Source organism: Zalophus californianus, chromosome 4, assembly GCF_009762305.2.
Source record: "Zalophus californianus isolate mZalCal1 chromosome 4, mZalCal1.pri.v2, whole genome shotgun sequence".
In the NCBI taxonomy this organism is placed as follows: Eukaryota; Metazoa; Chordata; class Mammalia; order Carnivora; family Otariidae; genus Zalophus; species Zalophus californianus.
Window position 1 is genome coordinate 170,957,657 of NC_045598.1, and position 7,906 is coordinate 170,965,562.

General features: G+C 37.5%; 1 long non-coding RNA gene across 1 annotated transcript; it reads left to right on the forward strand.

Moving 5' to 3' along the window:
* Positions 1-1,212: 1,212 nt before the first annotated feature.
* Positions 1,213-5,538, forward strand: LOC118356933. The gene is made up of 3 exons (XR_004820046.1): positions 1,213-1,245; positions 4,383-4,802; positions 5,329-5,538. It is a non-coding gene; the product is annotated as an uncharacterized LOC118356933 (long non-coding RNA).
* The last annotated feature ends 2,368 nt before the right edge of the window (positions 5,539-7,906 follow it).

The window sequence follows — 7,906 nt, forward strand, 5'->3', positions numbered from 1 at the left end:
ATTTCCTTGGAGGCATCCCCATAATCTTATAATTAGGCTTGTTCTTCTAGTTTCGGTTGGTTTCTGTCACTTCTGCTAAAAATCATAAATCCACATCATTTACTTTGTAATTGTTTGAAACATTTTCTCTTCTCCCGTCTCTACTGCCACACTCTGGTCCAGACCATCCATCGTCTCTTAGCTGGGCAACTGCAATGGTATTCTTTTTTTTTTTTTTTTAATTTTTTATTGTTATGTTAATCACCATATATTACATCATTTGTTTTGGTGTAGTGTTCCATGATTCATTGTTTGTTCATAACACCCAGTGCTCCACGCAGAATGTGCCCTCTTTAATACCCATCACCAGGCTAACCCATCCCCCTAACCTCCTCCCCTCTAGAAACCTCAGTTTGTTTTTCAGAGTCCATCATCTCTCCTGGTTCGTCTCCCCCTCTGACTTACTCCCCTTCATTCTTCCTCTCCTGCTATCTTCTTCTTTTTCTTTTTTCTTAAAATATGTTGCGTTATTTGTTTCAGAGGTACAGGTCTGTGATTCAACAGTCTTACACAATTCACAGCGCTCACCGTAGCCCATACCCTACCCACTGTCTATCACCCAGCCACCCCATCCCTCCCACCCCCGACCACTCCAGCAAACCTCAGTTTGTTCCTGAGATTAAGCATTCCTCATATCAGTGAGGTCATATGATACATGTCTTTCTCTGATTGACTTATTTCACTAAGCATAACACCCTCCAGTTCCATCCACGTCGTTGCAAATGGCAAGATCTCATTCCTTTTGATGGCTGCATAATATTCCATTGTGTATATATACCACCTCTTCTTTATCCATTCATCTGTCGATGGACATCTTGGCTCTTTCCACAGTTTGGCTATTGTGGACATTGCTGCTATAAACATCGGGGTGCACGTACCCCTTCGGATCCCTACATTTGTATCTTTGGGGTAAATACCCAGCAGCTGCAATGGTATTCTAACTGGTCTCCCTACACACCCTCTTGTTCCACCCAGTCAACTCATGAGCTGGATTACAATAGTCCCCCCTACTTATCCGTGGTTTCACTTGCCATGGTTTCAGTTATCCATAGTCAAACATCATGAAAATAGATGACCCTTCTGCTGATGTAGCATCAGAAGGTCAATAGTAGCCTAATGTTATGTCACAATGCTTACTTAGATCATTCATCTCACTTCATCTCTTTACATAGCGTTTTACCATCGCACATCACCATAAGAAGATGGGTGAGTACAGTACAGTAAGATCTGAGAGAGAGAGAGAGAGAGAGAGAGAATTCCACATTTACATAACTTTTATTTCAGTGTGTTGTTACAATTGTTCTATTCTGTTATTTGTTGTCATTAATCTCTTACTGTGCCTAATTTATAAATTAAATTTTATCATGGGGGAAAAACATGTATAGGAAAAACACAATATATATAGGGTTCAGAACTATTAGCAGTTTCAGATATTCACTGGGGGTCTGGAAACACATCCCCTATGGGCAAAGGGACTACTGTATTTGTAGATCATTTCATTCCACTACTTAATAATTATCAATATAGCTCAACCTAAATATGTTATTATCCAAATTGTAAAGTAATCCCTGAGATTTAAAAAATAGAAGATTCAGCACAGCAATATAGAGAAAGGAGGTCCCAGATGTAAGGAGGTCTCAGTACAACAACTAATAGGCAGATTTGGAAAGTATCATCCCAATTTTGAATAAAAGGTTGCAGAGTCCCAGGTAAGATGTAGCCAAGAGAAAAGAAAAGGCAACTGGTAATTTATCTGAAGTTCTTGGCCATGTTATGAGGAATTTTTTCATAAAATTTGAAGCTTAATTACTAATGAGTACAAAGAAAAGCAAATAAAAAGGTGAAACAGTAACTCCAGGAGAAACAAAGAGTTTTACAAGAAAGGAAATGTAGCAGCCACCGGGGTGCCTCAGTCTGTTAGCATGCAACTCTTAATTTCTGCTGAGGTCATGATCTCCAAGTCAAGATCGAGCCCCACGTCAGGTTTCCCACTCAACTTGGAGGGAGTCTGCTTAAGATTCTTCCCCTCTCCCTCTGCCCCTCACTCCCCCCATTCACACTCTCTCTCTAAAAGAAAAAAGAAAAGGAAATGTAGGTATAGTACATTGTCACCTGTAACTCATATTACAATAGTTAGGTAAAGTAAACAGTATTTATTTTAAAAAATTAAAAAATAAAAATTTTAAAGGCTATTACAGAAATTATGACAACAGGAAAAATGAAGAAAGAGAGAATCTACGGAGAAGAAGGAAGCATCAGAATATATTGTGATTGTGATGTAAGAAAGCTAAACCCTCATCTTCCAAAGAGGAAAGTCAGTGGGTGATAGGAAAATTTGAGAAAGCAAAAAAATAACAGTATAAGCTAACATGGAGATATAATATGGGAAGATACACGGGCAAATATTTGAAGATGAATACAGCTAAAAGATTTTTAAATGTTTGACTATAAAAAATGAAAATTAATGTAAGGGTGGGGCAGAAGACTACTGTTCCTTACAATTATATAGCACTTGTTAACATTTTTAGACTAAGTAAAATTTTCATAAAAATTAACTTTAAAAGGCCATAAGATTTTCAGTTGAAAGATGGAAATTAAAAAAATAATAATTAAAATAACTACTTGAATGAAAAAAATACAAAGGGAATATCTATGAATTTGTTAGCTTAAATTTAAAAACTCTATACATCAAAAATGATGAAAATTATACTTAAAGGTACAGGACAAGCTAGAAAATTATCCATAGTATATGGACAGTTGGTATTTATCTTTTAATGTTGAACATTTCTATCCATCTTGGGGGAAAGTTACCACTTTGTGTAGTACTGACGGGATAGCAGGGGATGAAGGGACAACCTCTTAACAAAGCTAAAAGAATCTCATCTGTTTTAGCTGCAAGACCGAGATAAACAAAACAAAACCCAAATTTTTCACAGTGGAGAAATGTCAGTGAAGTCAATATCAGAGCCTTAGCAGTATCCTGGAGATAAGGAAAGTGCTGGATGCTAATAAATGGAATTGAAATGGAAAGACCTATGAGCTAGGGGCTACAGATCCCTGGAAGAATAGTTTAGCAACTGAAAGAAAGCCTCCTTCCTTTTCTAATAACAATGGTTTCTCTCATCCTTAAAGGTAGACCTCCTCTTTCCCTGAGACTCTAACCTTGCCCAGGTGGTCCAGTTCTCCTCCGGCCCTAACCTCCCATTCCTCAGAGTCCAGAAGGAGGTACAGACTTAAAATTAATAAGATAATTGCCAAATGGGTGACTAATTTCAAACAGAAACATGCTATGGTTCACAGTATTAATACCACAACATTAAAAATACATCTATAAGCTTTCTCTTGAGAATATTCTTGCAATGGGTAGGAAGAAGACTAGTATACATCTAATTCTTCTTCTGGTGGTATTCAAGATGGAAATTTTCAATGTAAACACCATCCCTTGATAATATCCCCTTAGACCATTACACCTGTCATTGTCTACTGGAGTTATAATGTGGAATAGCATTTAAAATGACATCTCCATTCCATTTGAGAGTAAATCCATTATTTTGTGTCATGGTCATATATTTTAAATATTATCACCAAGTAAACTGCTCCTTGATACAGAGAATTAAAGTTGTTACCATCATATATATATATATATATATATATATATATATATATATACTTGTAATTTAACAATGCTCATTTACTAAATTAAAATTAAAACATTTAAGTGTCAAAAAGAAGGATAAAATAATTTCCAAGCTTTGGGAAAAAAAATATGGGATTGTATTCATGAAAATGGATGCTGATAATATCCAATTAAGGAGGACAGAAGCTGAATTTACGGTTATGGTTGAATTTACCAGAGATTCTGAATTCAGTATTCTAGCTAAGGTAGCTGAGGGTGAGTAATGAATACCTGGAATCAGAGCTGAGCCGTACCAATCAAACTGAAATTTCTTGGTCCAAAAAAAAGGAAGAAATTCTAAGATGGAAAAAATGTAGGAATGCAGGAACAGATTTTTTATGTTACCATTCACCTCCCCTAACCAAGGAGACACTACTTTATCAGTAAGAAGCTAAAACATGAATTTAGAGTATCATGACAAGCTTTTTATCTAAATAGAAGAGACTAGAATAGCAAATATCCAAACACAGGCCATGTAGTAAAGAAATTTTTGTGTGAAACTTTAGTTCTAATTATACAGTTATGGGTGTGAAATGATTTATAGAAACTGGTATGTGTATATGTGAACATAGATTTATGCATTTTTGTTCATGATATAAATTTTCAGTATTTCTCACTGAGTGTCATGGTCAAAAATACTTCAGAGTCATTTCGAGTTTGTTTACAGGTAACCTGGCATACATAGGCTAGCACCAGCAAGAGGAGATTCTTCTGAAAGAAGACTGGCAGTATCTAGCAGGACACTGGAAAGTCCAGAAAGACAATGGAAGACAGAATTTTGGTTAGTGACATCTGGCTGTCCATTTAACCTGAAGGAAACATGACTTGAAGGAACGAACGATAGCAATTCCCGATTAGTGATATGAGGACAACAAAATGGCCAGGATTGGGTAACAAGAAAAAAGTGGTTCCCAGAGTTGGCTGGTATTGTTGATCTCAATCAACAGGAAGCAAAGAGTCTGGAGGAAGAAGGGAAGAATAGTGGGAAGGAATGAATATGAATGACTCTTCCTTATGTGACCAGCAAATTCAGCAGTAAAACCTAATGAAAGAGAACGAGCTAAGTAGAACCACGAAAAGCTCAAAGGTTTGGGTCATTCGTTGCTGTTTTGTTTTTTTTTTTAAGATTTTATTTATTTATTTAGAAAAAGAAACAGTGAGTGCAAGCAGGGGGTGGGGTAGAGAGGGAGAGAGAATCTTAAGCAGACTCCATGCTGAGTGCATAGCCTGACAAGGTGCTTGATCTCACAACACCGAGATCATGACCTGAGCTGAAATCAAGAGTTGGATACTTAACCAACTGAGCCACCCAGGTGCCCCAAAGGTTTGGGTCATTCGAACAAATCACCCCAACCACCCAAGGGACTGGCTTTCTGGAAACCATCCAACATTTAGCCCGCTATTATACACTGTTAGCAGAAGAGTACATTGATACACGCTCCTGGAAAGCAAATTGGAAATTTGTATCCAAAACCATAAATTACTCAAACCCTTGCTTTGATAATTCTATTTCTACTCATTTCAAAGAAAAAAATCGAACCTATTCACACGAAGCAATAAGAAAAAGAAAAAAACAGCAGCCCTGACTACTTATAACTGTTGTTACCAACTAGGTTGTGAGTCTCCTCTGCTGTGAATTATCAACATTTGGTAAGGACTCTCCATGACAAACCCACTCTATAATCATGTGTGACAGAAATTAAAATAAAGACACTCTGCAACCACAAAAATGACCAAGTTTCCCCTGATCCAGCTAACCTGAACAACTATCATTTCTTCTCCCAAAACGATTCTATCCATGCTTTGTTCATCCTGCCTTTGCAATAAAGATTATTGGGATAATCAACTGTGAAATTGCTTCTACTTCCTGTCAGAACAGAACTCAAGTTCATTGAATTGTTCTCAAGATCATCTAACCCATGCCTGAAAGTCATAATAAGTCTCTCCTAACTTCTTCCTAAGATGCCCTGTGGTTCCCCATAGTGTGTGTTACATGCTGACACTGTTCAAGATCCAGAAAAGAGAAGTCAATTCATTAAAAGGGACGCATCATGGTGTTAGGGTTTCATTCTTTGACAGAACCCCATTGAGAAGGCTGCAGGACTTTCCATCTATCATCTTATTTATACTATCAACAATCTTAGAAAGAAAGAACAATTATTATCATTCTTATCTTACAAACAGAGAAAGAAACTGAGGCACAGACCAGCCAGGTAAATCGTCTAAGATCTAAGAATTTGAGCCCAGGTAGTCGGTTGGGAGAGGTGTTTTATCACAGAAGCTATTCAGCTTCCACCAAAATGCTATCACAGCTACATAGTCATCTAGGGCCAAAACCTGGGATCATACCCAGCCTTCCACAGCCACCCAGAGCTCCATGGAAAGCAAATCATCTTTTATCTCCAACCTCCTCTTTCCATGCCCAGTGCCACGCTGCTAGTTCCAGTCCTCATTATCTCTCCTTACGCTGCTGCAGAAATACTGTGACTGCATTACTTATCCCCAGTCACTTTCTTCTGTAATCATAAGTTTTTGAAGAAAATGTTCCTAAATATGGCCCTGGTCATGCAGTTCCTTGCTAATAGATAGATGATAGATAGATAGATAATATATAGATAGATTTAAAAAAAAAAAAACAACTAAACTCTACAGTTTGGCATTTATATTCTTCCAAGGGTTGGTGGCTGTGGTCCACTTTACCTTGCTCATTACCTTGTTCTGTTCCAGATAAATTAAACCACTCTTCATTTCCTGAACAAGTTCTGAATTTTCCTATCCTTGTACTTTTCTTCCATTGTCTCTGTTCAACCCACATCTCCAGGTTTCAAAATCCCACCCATGCATTATCCAACTCAGTGTTATTTAGTCTTCAGGGCAAGGTGGCTTAGTGAAAAGACAAACAATGAACATGGAATGATTAGTTTTCCCAACACTCACTCCCCAACCTCCACTACTCCCATGTTCTCACAGCAATTAATTTCATCTTCCTTTATGCTCCCATGTTACTTTGCCTATATTCATGGACAGAAACTATCACATTCTGCCTTATTTGGGAGTTATTTTTTTACTTCATCTTCCTACTAGGTTATAAAATCCTTGAAAATACAAAACATTATATTCATTTTTTATTCATACCATGAAGTATAAAAAATTGTCACTTAATGAATTAGACATTATGAATATTCCCATTGTCAAGTGCAACGCAATTCTGTGGTCACACCCCCAAAAGTCTATATTATTTGTTGCTGAGAATTCATAAATTGGGTAGGGAGGCCATACAAGCTTTTTTGGGCTCTGCAATATTATTTGGGAATAGGGACTTGCCCAAAAAAGAATCTTTCTTTCTTCAGGAACAATCATTTAAAGTTATTTAGAATTTTGCCTATATTCACGTTATATTATTTCCCTTCTCTGTGCTTACCTGGCCACCAGCATTTATGAGTTGGGTCCACTGTCATCCAATATGGAGCACTCCTGAGAGGCTATTGGCTAACCTGATGTCCAGTCCATATGCATGTGCCTTTGTCTCTGACACAAATTCCTGATCTAGAGGATTCTGGTCCATGGAGCATAACTGGTTATACCTACCTGACTGTTACAAGCCATAGAGAAGTCACATAGAAAGAACTGCTCAGGACCACTTTCCTCAACTGGGGTGGGCATCGGTAATGCTGGTGCCTGGGGGCTAGGAGTATGGCATGTACCTAAAGCTTGAGAGACTTCCTTCCAGTTCAAAACCTTTTTTTTTTTTTTTTCCTTAAGTAGGCTCCCCACCCAGCTTGGAGCCCAATGTAGGACTTGAACTCACAACCCTGAGATCAAAAGCTAAGCTGAGATCAAGAGTTGGATGCTTAACCAACTGTACCACCTAGGCACCCTCCATTTCAAAAACTTTTTTAAAAATTATTTCAGTTCCAAAGAGCTCATTTCCCTATAAGGAGGTCATTTAGCAGTGGGAGAAATTAACTTATTTCTCACATTTCTAGCCAATTTCTAGCTTGAATTTCTTTTTACTTAATCTTCTGGATTTTTGTTTTCTGTAAGAAATGCACTAAAAAATAAATTTTAAAAATGTGGGTGATAGGAAGATGTTTCCAAAGGGGATAACACTAAACATTATACATTTAATATTTCACCTCCTGTCACTGCTTCTCCTCTCTCGTCGTTTCCAGAAAAGTAAGAACAGAAGAG